Below are 17786 nucleotides of genomic sequence, written 5' to 3'. Positions count from 1 at the left end.
TAAAGCTGTAACAAACTGATTCTTCCTAATGGAACAATTATGTTCATGTAACTAGATCAATCATTCTTCATGAGGCTTGGGCTTGCATTTACTTGTCTAGATCAAGAAGGCTAAGGACACTGAGCCATTAAGAACTATGCTTTTCTAGCCACAAAGAAAATTATGAACCTTACTGGCAAAGAATGAGTTTTTAGATAAGAATGAAAATCTTAAGATAGTCAATTTGTTTACAATTTACTTGGAAGTCTGCCCTTGTTTTAAACCCTACAGATACATAGTTGCTTATTTTTAGTTCAGGGCAATTATGTTAAATTAGGACCATACACTTATGGAATTACCAACACTGGGAATCTTTCATGAAAAACAAAACCATCTCTGATTATTAATGAATTTTAACTTCAGATTAAAAACTTAAAGCTATTTTGAAACAATGAAAATGTGTCTTTGTAAAAGTTAATGTTATTTCTAAAAATCTGTAGAAAGAGTAGGTGAATATTTCAAGTAGAATGCTACCTAGTTTTTCTCTTCCCTGCACTAAACAGTATGTTTCAATTGATAATTCCCCAAATGTAAAAAAAAAAAAAAAAATCCACTCTCACTTGAAGTCAGTCATCTGCAATAAGAAAAATAAGTTCCTAGAAAAGGCAAATGTGAAAATATTTCTCCTCTGTGAGAGGTGAATCTGTAAGTTTCCTCACAGCTATGAAATACTAGAACAGTGAACACAAGATGACTGTACTGCAGAGATGTACCCACACTCACTGATTTCTTATTAAGAGAAGAGCATATATGAAAACTGACACACTTCTCCATAGAAGCACCTAGAAGTCATGCCCTCTGTTCCCAAGATCAGCACAGTGCCTCAGTCTATAGTGACAGCCTATTTGGGGAACACTTTCTCTCTGATCACTCTTTCCTTGTTTGCAGGTTGATAGAACTCAGAAGGCACGGCATAGTACCTAGAAGCTTTTTCACAGACAGGGTGTTTATTTATGGACAGGAGGGCTAATGACACAAATGGGAACAACTGGTAGGAGATTTGCATCTCACCTGTGTATATTAGCCTGGTAGAATCATGTTTCTTTGTTTCTCAAACTGTCCTCCACCTGACAAAGTGACCTGCATTTTGGCAGTCAGTTCCTTCAATTCAAACCCTTTAGCAAAAAGTACATGCCCTTTGAATGCAAGGCAAAAATCAAAAGACATTCAAGGGTGGCACAAGGTTAGCTTTCATTGTTCTTTCTATTGTACAACTGACATTGATATAGTTACAAAGAATAAAGCATTGGATGAGCTCTGAAGTAATTTTGAAGGCTTTTTGCTATTACTGGAAAAGGACATAGTCTTTTCAACAACTCATCATTTTTTTAAATTAATAATTATTTCTTTCAAAAATTATTAGCTAATAGCAACTGTTTGTTAATGATCTATTGTTATGTCTAATGGACCATGTCTTATCAAGAATTATGCTTTTAAATTATTTTCAAAAATATTTCTTTCCCAACAAATCCTTATTTTTATAATTTCATAAATATAAAGTGACACACAGATGGTAAATATAGGACCATAATTTTGTGGGTGAGAAAAACTAAATCCTATGTGCAAGTTAAGGATTTTAGAATCCCAGCTGTTGATTCAGCTGCCACAGCAAAATCTCCCAAATGTGGTATTAGTGGTAGCTACTAGGTGCTGAGATCACTCACCACTCCTGTTTCCTGAAGTGACCTGATGTGACCCTAATTTGAAAACCAACTTATTTGGTTGCCAGAAGAACAAGATTATATCATCTTTCCACATCTTGGTCTCACTCGAACCCTGGGCTAACTCCAAAGAAAAACCACTCCTCCAAGTCACTCAGGAAGACACATAACAAATACCACTTAAACCCCTTAAGAATATACCTTGAAAGCAAGCACATGTCTCTCTTGCTTGATGCACTATCCACTGTGTAAATTAGCAATACCTCAAAATAATCTGTTTGGAACTGGGGAGCTGGGAGATTTATTATTTTCAGGACAAACCAAATAATTTTATATTGTTGGAGATTCATCTGTTTCTAAGTATAGCTCCATATTTGACCCACAGAAGCTGCAAGTTTAGTACATGAGGGTTCTTATACTTCATACTAATGTAAAAAGAGGGAGAGAAATTTTTTTCCAAAAGTTTACAAATATTTCTAGCATTTTCCCTTCTGAAAATTTCTCCCCTTTGACTAATCATTCTCATCTATTAAAAAAAATTAAGTATTAACAGAAAAAAATTTTTGGTCACAGGTATATCCAAAAACTAATTATCATTCCTCTAGGAGAAGGAACTGTACATTTGAGATATGATTTACTTGACAGAGTCAAGATGTATTTTAATGATCAAAAGGACATAAATAATTAGATAGGCACTGTAGACAATCTTGTGACATACACTGCACTTTTACACTGCACACTTATTTGAGACATGTGAATGTGGCAAACTATGGACAGGTTCATAACATTGTACAGGAGGTGACAATCAAAATCATCGCCAAGAAAAACAAATGCAGAAAGCAAAATGATTGTCAGAGGAGGCCTTAAATATAGCTCAGAAAATAAGAAAAGCAAAAGGCAAAGAAGAAAAGGAAAAACATACCCATCTGAATGAAGAGTTCCAGAGAATACCAAGGAGAGACAAGAAAGTTTTTAAAGTGAATAATGAAAAGAAATAGAGAAAAACAATAAAATGGGGAAAACAAGAGATCCCTTCAAGAAAATTAGAGATACCAAGGGAACTTTTCAGGCAAAGATGGGCACAATAAAGGATAGAAATTGTACAGGCCTAACAGAAGCAGAAGATATTAAGAAAAGGTGGCAAGAATATACAGAAAAACTATATAAAAAAGATCTTAATGGCCGAGAAAACCACAATGGTGAGATCACTCACCTAGAGGCAGGCATATTGGAGTGTGAAGTCAAGTGGGCCTTAGGAAGCATCACTACGAAAAAAGCTAGTGGAGGAGATGGAATTCCAGCTGAGCTATTTCAAATCCTAAAAGATGATGCTGTGAAAGTGCTGCACTCAAAATGCCAGCAAATTTGGAAAACTCAGCAGTGGGCAGAGGACTGGAAGAGATCAGTCTTCTTTGCAATCCCAAAGAAAGGCAATGACAAAGAGTGTTCAGACTACCACACAATTGCACTCATTTCACACACTAGCAAAGTAATGCTCAAATTTCTCCAAGCTAGGTTTCAACAGTACATGAACCGAGAACTTCTAGATGTTCAAGCTGAATTTAGAAAAGAAAGGGGAACCAGAGATCAAACTGCCAAAATCTGTGGGATCATAAAAAAAGCAAGAGAATTCCAGAAAAACATCTACCTCTGTTTTATGGACTATGCCAAAGCCTTTGATTGTGTGGTTCACAAAACTGTGGAGAATTCTTAGCGTGGGGACTACTAGACCACCTCACCTGCCTCCTGAGAAATCTATATGCAACTCAAGAAGCAACAGTTACAAACTGACATGGAACAGACTGGTTCTAAATTGGGAAAGGAGTACCTCAAGGCTGTTGATTGTCACCCTGCTTATTTAACTTATATGCAGAGTCCATCATGTGGAATGCTGGGCTGGATGAAGCACAAGCTGGAATCAAGATTGGTGGGAGAAATATCAATAACTTCAGATATACAGATGACACCACCCTTACAGCAGAAAGCGAAGAGGAGCTAAAGGGCCTTTGATGAAAGTGAAAGAGGAAAGAGAAAAAGCTGGCTTAAAACTCAACATTCAAAAAATGAAGATCATGACATCTGGTTCCATCACTTCATGGTAAATAGATGGGGAAACAATGGAAACAGTGAAAGTCTTTATTTTCTTGAGCTCCAAAATCACTGCAGATAGTGACTGCAACCATGAAATTAAAATCCAGTTTCTCATTGGAAGAAAAGCTATGACAAACTTAAACAGTATATTAATAAGCACGGACATTACTTTGCTGACAAAGGTCCATATAGTCAAAGCCATGGGTTTTCCAGTAGACATGTATCAATGTGAGAGTTGGACCATAAAGAAATCTGAGTGCCAAAGATCTGATGTTTTTGAACTGTGGTGTTGAAGAAGACTCTTGAGAGTTTCTTGGACAGAATGTGTATAGCGGACTTTTGGACTCAGAGGGAGAGGGAGAGGGTGTGATGATTTGGGAGAATGACATTGAAACATGTATAATAACATGTAAGAATCGAAATGCAAGTCTATGTCTGATGCAGGATATGACACGCTTGGGGCTGACGCACGGGGATGACCCAGAGAGATGTTGTGGGGAGGGGGGTGGGAGGGGGGTTCATGTTTGGGAACGCATGTACACCTGTGGTGGATTCATGTCAATCTATGCCAAAACCAATACAGAATTGTAAAGTAAAAATTAAAAATAAATTAATTAATTAAAAAAATTAAAAAAAAAAAGAAAGGAGTCAAGCCAGTCAATCCTAAATAAAATCAGTCCTGAATACTCACTAGAAGGACTGATGCTGAAGCTGAAGTTCCAATACTTTGGCTCCTCTTTGCTTTCTGCTGTAAGGGTGGTGTCATCTGCATATCTGATGTTATTGATATTTCTCCCACCTGACTTATTTGAAAAGACCCTGATGCTGAGAAAGATTGAAGGCGGCAGGAGAAGGAAACAACAGAGGATGAGATGGTTGGGTTGTTTTACCAACTCAATGGACATGAATTTGAGCAGGCTCCAGGAATTGGTGATGGATAGGGAAGCCTGGCAGGCTGCAGTCCATGGGTCTCAAAGAGTCACACATGACTGAGTGACTGAACTAACTGAACCGAACTGGGTATGACTTGTATTCTGAAAATATAGATGCAGAATGTTGTATTGGCCAGCTGCTTTGCAAAGGGGCAAAATGGAGAGTAGATAACTCCCATAAGATCAGTCTGATTTCTGATTAGGTTGGTTACAGGATTCCCAAATGTTTCTCATGGACCAGAGGTACACTATGTATAAGAGAAGGAAGTTTTAAATCCTTCCCAACAATGGGAGGGTGCTATTCGCCTACAAGAAAGAATATCTGTGTAGGACTGACAAAAAGTGAACAGTTGGCAGCTAGAGAGAAATGCATCAACCATATCACAGAGTAGAGTCACATTTTTCTAAGATGCTTCAAAATCCCTTCACAATTTCCTGGAATAGAAAAAAGTTAGTTTTAAATACACACCTGTTCCAGAGCACACAAAACCACTCTTCTAGAGTATCATTCAAATTTAAATAATAATCACAGTAATTGCAGTTGATACATATAGAAGGTTTAACTATGGCTAGACATGATTCATACATGCACACACATATACAGCAGTGTGTACATTATATTGCATCAATTTCAAGATGTCTACATTCTCATATTGTAACACTTCTGAAATCCAGATGTATCTGACAGTCAGTAGAGTTCTATGGTTCACTCTTAATTAGCCTTTACTGCAGCTGTCATTGTCTGTCATAACTTTATTTGGTTACTTCTATGGCATAACTGAATGGAATAACTAGACAACTGCCCCTCTAAATATTTTAACCAATAAACTATTTAAGGATCTTTTGAGAAAAAAATACGTCAATTCTGATTGTTGTCTAAAGCCCTTTTGTTGATAACTTGATAAGATTAAGAAGAAACCTTCATTGAAACTTTTAAGAAGGATAAATACCATAAACGTAACAGAACATTCTTTTGAGAAGTGCTGTATCACTAGTGACATCTATGGCACAGAAAGGAAAGGGTGTAGAAAAACACAGACATCAATGACACTGAGTCAAAAGTGATTCAGTCCTGTTAGACTGGAACTGAAGCTTTCAGTTCAGTTCAGTAGCTCAGTCGTGTCCGACTCTCTGAGACCCCGTGAATTGCAGCATGCCAGGCCTCCCTGTCCATCACAAACTCCCAGAGTTCACTCAGACTCACGTCCATCGAGTCAGTGATGCCATCCAGCCATCTCATCCTCGGTCATCCCCTTCTCCTCCTGCCCCCAATCCCTCCCAGCATCAGAGTCTTTTCCAATGAGTCAACTCTTAGCATGAGGTGGCCAAAGTACTGGACTTTCAGCTTTAGCATCATTCCTTCCAAAGAAATCCCAGGGCTGATTTCCTTCAGAATGGACTGGTTGGATCTCCTTGCAGTCCAAGGGACTCTCAAGAGTCTTCTCCAACACCACAGTTCTAAAGCATCAATTCTTTGGTGCTCAACCTTCTTCACAGTCCAACTCTCACATCCATACATGACTACTGGACATGACTACTGGAAAAACCATAGCCTTGACTAGACAGACCTTAATCGGCAAAGTAATGTCTCTGCTTTTCAATATGCTATCTAGGTTGGTCATAACTTTTCTTCCAAGAAGTAAGCGTCTTTTAATTTCATGGCTGCAGTCACCATCTGCAGTGATTTTGGAGCCCAAAAAATTAAAGTCTGACACTGTTTCCACTGTTTATCTATTTCCCATGAAGTGATGGGACCAGATGCCATGATCTTCGTTTTTTGAATGTTGAGCTTTAAGCCAAATTTTTCACTCTCCTCTTTCACTTTCATCAAGAGGTTTTTTAGTTCCTCTTCACTTTCTGCCATAAAGGTGGTATCATCTGCATATCTGAGGTTATTGATATTTCTCCCGGCAATCTTGATTCCAGCTTGTGTTTCTTCCAGCCCAGCATTTCTCATGATGTACTCTGCATATAAGTTAAATAAGCATGGTATTAACAAATGTATTTCACTTAGTGCTTATATATATATATATATTTTTAGAATGGTCAAAAAATACCTAAGTATAAATAAACATAAGGGAATTCTTTCCATAATTGAAAAGTAGAAGATATTTTAAAAGTGTTGTGTCATAGTTTAAGCAGCAAAATTCACTTTTCCTATTTTAGTGGTATATAAGTGTAGTTTACAATCATTAGAGTCTAGATTCTAAATATGGTTTATAAGTTCATTTCTCACAACAATATTATGAGCTAAGTGATATTAGCACTATATTTCATCTAAAGCTTTTGAAGGGTGAGATAAAAAAGTTTATCAGAAGAGAAAGAAGTGAGAGAGAGAAAGGAATTAAAATAACACCTTTCTTTAAAGTAGAGAGCCCACCCACAGACACTGAGGGATCTGGAAAGTCTTATCTTTGAACAAATATTGAAGAGTCAATTAATAAAATAAACTAGAAACTTTAAGGCATTAATCCACACTCTATAGCAACCAAAACAGTTTTCTGTCACTGGAGAATGAATGGAAGAATCATGAGTTTTCATGAAAGAGTCTGGAAAATCTATTGTGCCCGACCAGTAGGATAAAAAGGACAGTGGAAGATGAAAATAAAGTTGCTTTCATGATTATAACTTGTGAATTTTTCTAATCTACCCACTACACATGGAGTGAGTGGCACTTTGAATTAAATACTATGTTGGTTAGTAAGTTGGCTTGTATGAGTTTTCTCTGTATGTAGAAGATGATGAGACAGAGACAGTAGAGATATCAAAGATAGATAGACAGATAGATTCCCACCCACCCACCCACCCACCCCCCCTTAATGAGCCACATTCTTTGAATGGGAGACACTAGTTGATGGTTTTAGTTTATTGGACTGGGTCTAGTGACAGATATACCAACAGGTTATATGAATAAAGAACCACTAGGTAGGCAACTGGAAACTCCCCTACAACAACATTTGGAATGCAAGTACACCCGTGGTGGATTCATGTCAATGTATGGCAAAACCAATACAGAATTGTAAAGTAAAATAAAAAATAAATAAATAAATAAATAAAAGAAGATATATAGTTTGTGGGAATTTTTGATGTTGGGGAAGATAGGGGAGTCTTTTTTTTTTTTTTTTGCATACACTATTTGAATCTGTTAACCTCAAATTCCACTGTGCTTCTCTCCTCTCTCTCTCTCTCTCTCTCTCTCTGGACTCAATAAATTCACCCCTGAAGCCAATGACAAACTCTCTCTGAAGCAGTTCCCTGGCTTGTGCCCAAGGGTAAAAGTCATTTCTGCCAGCCTATTTATCCACAGGAGAAAGAGGCAAGGCTGTAACGATCACTGTGCCAGTCCCTGGCTGGCTTTCTACCACTTGTACATGTAGATCCAGATCTTGGTGTTTCTGGAAAGGATCTAAGCTTCTGTCTAGTGCCCAGGGCCAGTTTTTGTTTTCTCTTCCTTCAGGCTCATTGCTTGCTTTCTATCCTTCAAGAATCCCTTTAACCTTTTGTTGTTCTGGCAAAACCTTTTCTTGATTTTCCAGTATTCTTGCCTGAGAGATCCCATAGACAGAGGAGCCTGGAGGGTTTCAGTCCATGCGGTCTCCGAAGAGCTAGACACCACTTAGCTTAGTGACTACATAACAACAACAAGGACAATATTGTGTCCATTGTTTTGTTAAGGTTTTTCTGTAATTTTAGAAGAATTTTCAGAGAAGAGGAAATAGTTGCCTGAGATTGTATTTAGAGACACTTTTATTTATTTATTTTTAATTTAAATTTATTTAATTGGAGGCTAATTACTTTACAATATTGTATTGATTTTGCCATACATCAACATGAATCTGCCATGGGTATACACGCATTCCCCATCCTGAACCACCCCCCACCCCCACTCCAAACATCCTGTATCCTGCATCGAACCTGGACTGGCGATTCGTTTCTTATATGATATTATACATGTTTCAATGCCATTCTCCCAAATCATCCCACCCTCTCCCTCTCCCACAGAGTCCAAAAGACTGTTCTATACATCTGTGTCTCTTTTGCTGTCTCGTGTACAGGGTTATCGTTATCATCTTTCTAAATTCCATATACATGTGTTAGTATACTGTATTGGTGTTTTTCTTTCTGGCTTACTTCACTCTCCAGTTTCACCCACCTCATTAGAACTGATTCAAATGTATTCTTTTTAATGGCTGAGTAATACTCCATTGTGTATATGTACCACAGCTTTCTTATCCATTCATCTGCTGATGTACATCTAGGTTGCTTCCATGTCCTGGCTATTATAAACAGTTATGCGATGAACGCTGGGGTACACGTGTCTCTTTCAATTCTGGTATGTGTATGCCCAGCAGTGGGATTGCTGGGTCATAAGAGCATAACAGCTTTGATCTTAGTGAGCATGGTCCAGAAATGATCCAGGAGTGTCAGGTACTTCAATAAACCATCATGGGGATGAACAGAGTTGACAGTGCAGAAAACTGCATGTAACAGTCTACATTTGGGTTCATCCTTGGTGGATGATTGTGCAGAACCAACTGTGACAGCCACTTGGTAGCTCTGTCACTATAACTGAGTGGTTTTGTTTTGCACTCTTGCTGCTGGTGTCATATGAATTAAATCTGAGAAATTTTCTCTCTTTCTCTGTTTCCCTCATTCTGAATCTTTGACATTCTTTCTAGCTTTAATTCTTTGGTTCAAATTCTTTTTCACATTGATGGGTTTGGTTTCCTCATCTAAAATTTGTGTCATTGCATTTCTAGCATTGTATGAAGTCTTCAAAATTAAGGATGCTGTAAGAAAAACTTGGGAGAAAGCATAATCGTCACTCACAGAAAGGTCCTAAGATGGTTGCTGAGAAAAGTCCTGTCCTTGGGGGCACAGGGTGCTGTTTATGCTCTTTTCCTAAGATGATTCTTCAGTTGGTTCACCACTGGGCAGCTCTAACTGCAGAATTTTGGAATCATTCAGGGTTGGAACACTATAAGTATATATATATATATGAGAGTTGGACTGTGAAGAAGGCTGAGCGCTAAAGAATTGATGCTTTTGAACTGTGGTGTTGAAGAAGACTCTTGGGAATCCCTTGGACTGCAAGGAGATCCAACCAGTCCATTCTGAAGGAGATTAGCCCTGGGATTCTTTGGAAGGAATGATGCTAAAGCTGAACTCCAGTACGTTGGCCACCTCATGCGAAGAGTTGACTCATTGGAAAAGATTTTGATGCTGTGAGGGATTGGGGGCAGGAGGAGAAGAGGATGACAGAGGATGAGATGGCTGGATGGCATCACTGACTCGATGGATGTGAGTCTGAGTGAACTCCGGGAGTTGGTGATGGACAGGGAGGCCTGGCTTGCTGCGATTCATGGGGTCACAAAGAGTCGGACACAACTGAATGACTGAACTGAACTGAACTGAAGGCAGTTCTATTTCCAGTTTTTTAAGGAATCTCCACACTGTTCTCCATAGTGGCTGTACTAGTTTGCATTCCCACCAACAGTGTAAGAGGCTTCCCTTTTTTCCATACCCTCTCCAGCATTTATTGCTTGTAGACTTGGATCACAGCCACTCTGACTGGAGTGAAATGGTACCTCATTGTGGTTTTGATTTGCATTTCTCTGATAATGAGCAATGTTGAGTATCTTTTCATGTGTTTGTTAGCCATCTGTATGTCTTCTTTGGAGAAATGTCTATTTAGTTCTGTGGCCCATTTTTTGATTGGGTCATTTATTTTTCTGGAATTGAGCTGCAGGAGCTGCTTGTATATTTTTTATATTAGTTGTTTGTCAGTTGCTTCATTTGCTATTATTTTCTCTCATTCTGAAGGCTGTCTTTTCACCTTGCTTATAGTTTCCTTTGTTGTGCATAAGATTTAATTTTAATTAGGTCCCATTTGTTTATTTTTGCTTTTATTTCCAGTATTCTGGGAGGTGGGTCATAGAGGATCCTGCTGTGATGTATGTCGGAGAGTGTTTTGCCTATGTTCTCCTCTAGGAGTTTTATAGTTTCTGGTCTTATGTTTAGATCTTTAATAAATTTGGAAAATAGAAATAGAAATTAAGGAAATAATTCCATTCACCATTGCAACAAAAAAAATAAAATACTTAGGAATATATCTACCTAAAGAAACTAAAGACATATATTTATAGAAAACTATAAAACACTGGTGAAAGAAATCAAAGAGGACACTAGTAGATGGAGAAATATACCATGTTCATGGATGGGAAGAATCAATATAGTGAAAATGAGTATACTACCCAAAGCAATCTACAGATTCAATGCAAACATTAGTAAGCTACTAATGATATTTTTCACAGAGCTAGAACAAATAATTTCACAATTTGTATGGAAATACAAAAAACCTCGAATAGCCAAAGCAATCTTGAAAGAAGAATGGAACTGGAGGAATCAACCTGCCTGACTTCAAGCTCTACTACAAAGCCACAGTCATCAAGACAGTATGGTACTGGCATAAAGACAGAAATATAGATCAATGGAACAAACTAGAAAGCCCAGAGATAAATCCACACACCTATGGACACTTTATCTTTGACAAAGGAGGCAAGAATATACAATGGATTAAAGACAATCTCTTTAACAAGTGGTGCTGAGAAACCTGGTCAACCACTGTAAAAGAATGAAACTAGAACACTTTCTAACACCATACACACAAATAGAGACACCTTTAAATGGTTGAATTCAGCCAGAGAAATATTTTTCAAGCAATTGCAATAATTCATAATAATATATTAACTGGATCTATGACAGCATTTGAATGACTGGTTTTCTATATTTAGTTTAAATAATTTAAATACTTTAGAATTTTAAAATTTTCTTTGGGTGGAGATGTTGGAAAGAGAGCTATTTTTCAACCTTCTAAAAATTAAAATAAAATTTTAAATGCCTTTGAATCTCTTACTTACTGAAGAACATCAGAACTTTATGTTGCTATTCTTTTTCTTTTCTTTAAAAAAAAAAAAAAAGCTGTAGAGAAGAACCTCATGGTTCAGGTGGTACACAGACTGGAGTTAGAAACTAGAAAACTAGGGCCACCTCCTCTGTCTTGTTGGAGGCACTTCCTGTCAATCACAACTTCCCCTCCCCCATAATTTTGATTTGTGTATGGCTTAGCTAGCTCAGAGTCCAGCTTTACTTAAACTTGCCACTTGGTACCTCACAAAAAAATTTTACCTGTTTCAATATTACTCATTGTGTTTTCTTCTGTTTCTTGAAAAAGACTAATCACATAAGGTAGTTGTGGCACAATGGAATGAAAAATGGACCAAGAGTCAGATACCTCAATTCAACAACTAACTCAGATGCTCAATCAGTCATTATACCTCTAATACTCCTATATTTCTTGTAAAACACGATTAATAAGAAATTTTACAGGGAGCTGTTAGCATCACATATGTATTAAAACAAATGGAGAGGGCATTATAAAATCCATATAGAGGTTGTTTCTTATCCAAAATTGGAAAACATTATCTTTTATAGTCAGAGATGACATCATCTGGCCATCAGCTTAATTTAAATTACAATAATAAAAAACGAAGTATTTTCTTTCCCAATCTGAATGTAATAGGACACCATTCAAAACCATCTTAGAATATTCACCATCTTAGAAAAATAAATACCTGGCATTTTCTAAAATTAATGGTTCCACTTCCTTAGTAGTAAGATAAATAGACTATGTATAAATATATTAATATATATATCAAATGTAGCAGGCTAGACTTTAAATATATATATATATAAATTCTGACCAGAGCAAAGGATTTGCTTTCACAAGAAGAGTCTTTTTAAGCATTGAAAAGTGAACTTGTTTCTAAGTTCAGAAGTTCAATTCAGCTAAGCACCCCTAAAATTTGGCACTTGATCCAAATGTTATTTGAACTTTATGATGCATATAATTAGATTAAAAATCTTATTAAAACAGGATCACTGACTGGTACTATTTCCACAAGTTTTGCTTCTTGATATAGCCCAAGGACTAGAAATATATGTAAAAGTAATCGATGAAAATTGCCCACATGTTTTTGAAATACAGGACAAGACTAAAGTTAGATCACGTTCATATACAAAGTTCAAGTTGTTATAAATGTAGTCTCATATGGCAGTTCAAGGGAGTGAAAAGTGAACAGTTCAGGTGATAGCCTTCTCCTAAGTTCTGAAAACAGCCAACTTAAACACCCAATTTCTTCACATATAGAGAAGCAAGAATTGTTACATGTGTATTCAGAGACTAAAACTTAAAGTTAAGCTTTATTTCATTTTATTTGAAGTGTATTTTTGTATGTGTATGACTATGACACCTCACTTTCCAACCCAAAAGGAGAGGAGATGAGAGGGAAAGTGAGAGAGAAAAACAGAGAGACAGATTCATGCAGTTTGCCTATTCCAATTTACTTGGACAAATGTTTCACTTGGTATTGTGTTCACCTTTATATAACAACACAATGAAACAGAGCTTATAGGGCTTAACAACAACAACAACAAAATATTTTAATTCTAACAGACAGTCCAGGATGGAGATCACAGCAACACATCATCAAGTTCCCAAGTTTCTCCTCCCTTTTATTCCAAAATCCTTGCTTCTGAGAGCTTGAGATTTCATGCCTCCTTGAAATCCAAAAATCCTCATGAACCAAAATTTTTTATTAAAATTTTTATTTTCCATAAAATAACATATATCTATTATCTTTTATTTCAAAGAGCTTTCTTTGCAAACCAAGTTTTCAAGGTAAACATCCTATATATTTTGATTACCACCTAATTCAGTAATGCTTCTTCTTTGATTTGGAATCGGAAAGCAGACTCTTGGAATGTATTTTCACAAGGTGCTTCCCACAGTAAGAGAGAAAATCTGTATTCTAATACACCAGCTTCTCAGGCAGGCAGGTGACAAACACTACTTTGACTTCTGAATCATTTACACAACTCAGTCAAAATGTGATGTTTATACAATAGATTTTAAATTTAGTAACTTTTTTTTTAATGGAAAGAAAGAACATGAGAGAAGAAACCCAAACTAGTTCATCCAGAAGCATGTACGATTTTTTAAAAAATAATTATGGAACACAAAAAGAAATAACCTTACTCCACGTAGTCTTAATGCAGAAAGCACATGCACCTATGAGACCACCCACATTCTTGTAGCAATCTACCAATGTATGCTCTCAAGACCTATCTTAAATGGTCATTTGGCCCAAACTTTATATGTAGTACAAATCCTACTCCATTTAATAATTCCTGAGTATTATTCCAACTGTCAACTACTTCACATTTAGTTTATATTCATACAATTCACTGAAGAATAAGGCAATCATCTGGATACTGTTATTCTTTGACTCAGAGCATCACTGAAATTCTTAGTCAGTTGGCTGTCTCTCTCTTAACACTAACAGAATGGGCCCTTAGATTTAAGATAGTGAATCTAGAGCCAGAACTGGCCCTTAAAGAGAATATGAGAGTGTCTCCTCCTGGAGGTAACTTTTTTATTCATATATACACACCAAATGAAGAACCAAATGCCATTTAATTTTCCAAGTCTAATAGTCTCCTCTACATCACTGTAAAATACATCTAACGCTATATTCAAGGCCCTGTTTCAAGAGACTGTTTCAGTTACTTACCTCCATAAATATAATTGTTCAGTCATCTCACCTTTAAACTTGTTCAATTATTTTAACCATACTGTTTTCAAAAGAAAATTATTTTCCTTAACTATTGAACATAGTCTCCAAGGAATGTAGATAATTCTTGCCCATCTTTGTTTCAAAAACATCCTTCCTATTAAATTTAGCTACAAGAACTTTAAAAATAGCTGAGAAATTATATAACAAAAATATGTTTTCCTTTTCTATTTTGATTATTGATATCTTCTTTGCAGAATCCTCTGAAATCCTACTGCAATGCAGGTCTTAAATTGACACCTGTCAGAGACAGCCAGCCCCACCAATTAACAGCATATCTTTTTCCCTCCTAAATCCTGGCAACAGACCTGCATTTCTGTAGAAAAGAACCTCCAGAAATATCATGAATTGCTATTTCCTTGGAGGGAAAGAGAAATGAACCTCTATATTAGCCGAAAGACAATATTAAACAGCTGCTCACAAGTCTCTCTCCAAAAGCACTTGATTTCTATAATAAACAGAATTAAATTGTGTCCACTTCTGGTCCTAAACAACAGGGATGGGCTTTAAAATGTAAACCAGGCACATAAAATGCCACTATAAAATCCAGCCTCTATCATAAATAGAGTAGTCTAGGGAAATTCCACATTGAAATTGTAAGCCAGAGCTTATTAACCAACTGCTTTAAAAGGACATAGACAAGTTTTATGTTAAGTATTTTTTTTTTCTTTGTTCCTGGAACCCAAATGAAAAAAACAAAACCACCCCCTTTTGTTTGACAAAGAAAGATTTTCTTTCTTCTTCTTCTTTTTTTTTTTTTTTCATTTTTGCCTTTCTAATTTGGAGTGAAAATAAAATTAAAATTGCCAGTCTTGTTTAAATGCCCACACATGTCATTTTTGCCAAAATGGCTTTATGCTGTGTACCAGCCCCATCAATTAAAATTCACAAGTAGAAGAGATGAGATTTAATGCTGTGCCTGTTGAGCAGCCAGTGAGCAAAGTAGAGACTTCACATGTAATCCCTGCTGATGACAGACGTACACACAAACCCTAATGAGAAGAGCTGGATTATTTCCAGGCTCCTTGCACTTTCCCAAAACCTTTTTAGGCTCAGTTGTTGTTTTGCTCTGTGTGCCCTGAAGACAACAGAACTGAGGTCGTGAATCTATCCACCTAGAACAGGATTCCTTTGGTCTATGTAAGTACTTTCTCTTTAAATGCTTGAGTAAAAGGAAGCACTAGAAAACAGAGCAAACAAAGGCAGAACACCCAGAAAAAGACATATGTAAGTGACGAGAGGCCTGAAAGTAGACATTATGAAAGGCTCTCTGTTGTTTGTTTTGTTTCTGTCCCCCCCCCTTTTGTAAATAGTTTCCACTCTAAACTGCAGAAGAAACACTACCATCCCTTAGGCATATAAGCCTGCACAGATTGTGCCTCTCAGATTTCTAACTGAGGTGTGAGAGCCTAGTAAAGGCAGAAGAAGAGCATCCTGAGTGAGAACCTGGCCATTCAGAGACAAGCACCACACTGGAACATGAGCAGTTTATTAGCTTGGGTGGAACAAATGAAAAGGTTGTCTCTGACATGATCTACTTGCTAAAATGGGCTTTCCCAGTGGCTCAGTGATAAAGAATCCACTTGAAAGGCAGAGAGAGACACAGGAGATATGGGCTGGATCCCTGGGTTAGAAAGATCCCCTGGATGAGGGATGGCAAACCACTCCAGTATTATTGCCTGGAGAATCCCCTGGACAGAGGCTGGCAGGCTACAGTCCACAGGTTCACAAAGGGTGAGATATAACTGAAACAACTGAGCACACATGCATTTGCTTAAATGGTTAATAACTCACTGTTTTAGATGCTCTTTTATTCACTCAAAATCTGTACAATTCAGTTACCAAGTAAGGGGGCTTGATGAACAATAAGAAGAAATCATAGCAAATATTTGCTAGAGTAAGTTTTACATAAATTTATTTTCATAAATTATGTATGCATGATTGCAATACAAAAAAAAATTAGTAAGTGTTTTGTTGTTGTTCAGTCGCTAAGCTGTGTCCAGCTCTTTGCAAGCCAATGGACTGCAGCACGCCAGGTTCTTCTGTCCTCCACTATCTCCTGGAGTTTGCTCAAATTCATGTCCTTTCAGTCGGTGATGCTATCTAACCATCTCATCCTCTGCAACTCCGTACTCCTCCTGTCTTCAATCTTTCCAAGCATCAGGATCTTTTCCAGTGAGTCAGCTCTTCACATCAGGTGGCCAGAGTATTAGATCTTCAGTTTTAGCATCAGTTCTTCCAATTAATATTCATGGTTGATTTCATTTAGGATTGATTGGTTTGATCTCCTTGCTGTACAAGGGTGTCTTAAGTCTTCTCCAGCACCACAGTTTGAAAGCCTCAATTCTTTAGCACTCAGCCTTCTTTGTGATCCCACTGTCACACCTGTACATGACTACTGGGAAAATCATAACTTTGACTATACAGACGTTTGTCAGCAAAGTGATGTCTCTGCATTTTAATATGCTGCTTAGGTTTCTAATGGCTTTTTTCTAAGGAGCAAGCATCTTTTAATTCCATGGCTACAATCCCCATCCACGGTGATTTTAGAGTACAAGAAAATAAAACCTGTCACTACTTCCACTTTTTCCCCTATCAACCCTAAATACTCATCAGAAGGACTTATGTTGAAGCTGAAGCACCAATGCTTTAGCCATCTGATGCAAAGAGCTGACTCACTGGAAAAGACCCTTATACTGGGAAAGATTGAGGGGAGAAGAAGGGGTGACAGAGGATAAGATGATTAGATGGCATAATTGACTCAATGGAAATGACTTTGAGCAAACTCTGGGAGATAGTGAAGCATAGGGAAGTCTGGCATGCTGCAGTCCATGGGGACACAAAGAATCAGACATGACTGAGTGACTGAGCACACACACAGTTGTGTCCCCAGGTGGAAATAATCTTTTCTTGACTACTAAGACTTGTGAATCAACAAAGCCAAAAATCATGGATCATGAACTATAATTTTCATCAATAGATCATAAGGTATAAAAGTGAGAGCTTATATTCTGACTCCCAATTTCTTTGCTCCCAGGTTCTAAGAAAAAACACCTTATATTACCATGTGGTATATAACAGATGCCATATTCTGCAAGATGGCAGAATGGCCTCGTAAGATTGGTGCCATAATGTGTCTTCAATAATCTTGCACACAGCAAGATCAGCAAATTTTGGTTGACACAGTACATAGCTAGACCTACAAATCCAGTGAGTATATATCTGTGCCTTAATTCTGTTCCTATAAAATCAATTCCAGGATCAGAAGCACTGGTACATGGATATCATAGTGGAAGACTAGGCACTCAATTAGCCACATATATTAATTATGCAAAAGAGAGAAGGCAAATAGATTTCAAAGAGTAATTTAT

Source organism: Oryx dammah, unplaced genomic scaffold, assembly GCF_014754425.2.
Source record: "Oryx dammah isolate SB20612 unplaced genomic scaffold, SCBI_Odam_1.1 HiC_scaffold_3, whole genome shotgun sequence".
NCBI lineage: Eukaryota > Metazoa > Chordata > Mammalia > Artiodactyla > Bovidae > Oryx > Oryx dammah.
This window is presented reverse-complemented; position numbering follows the sequence as displayed.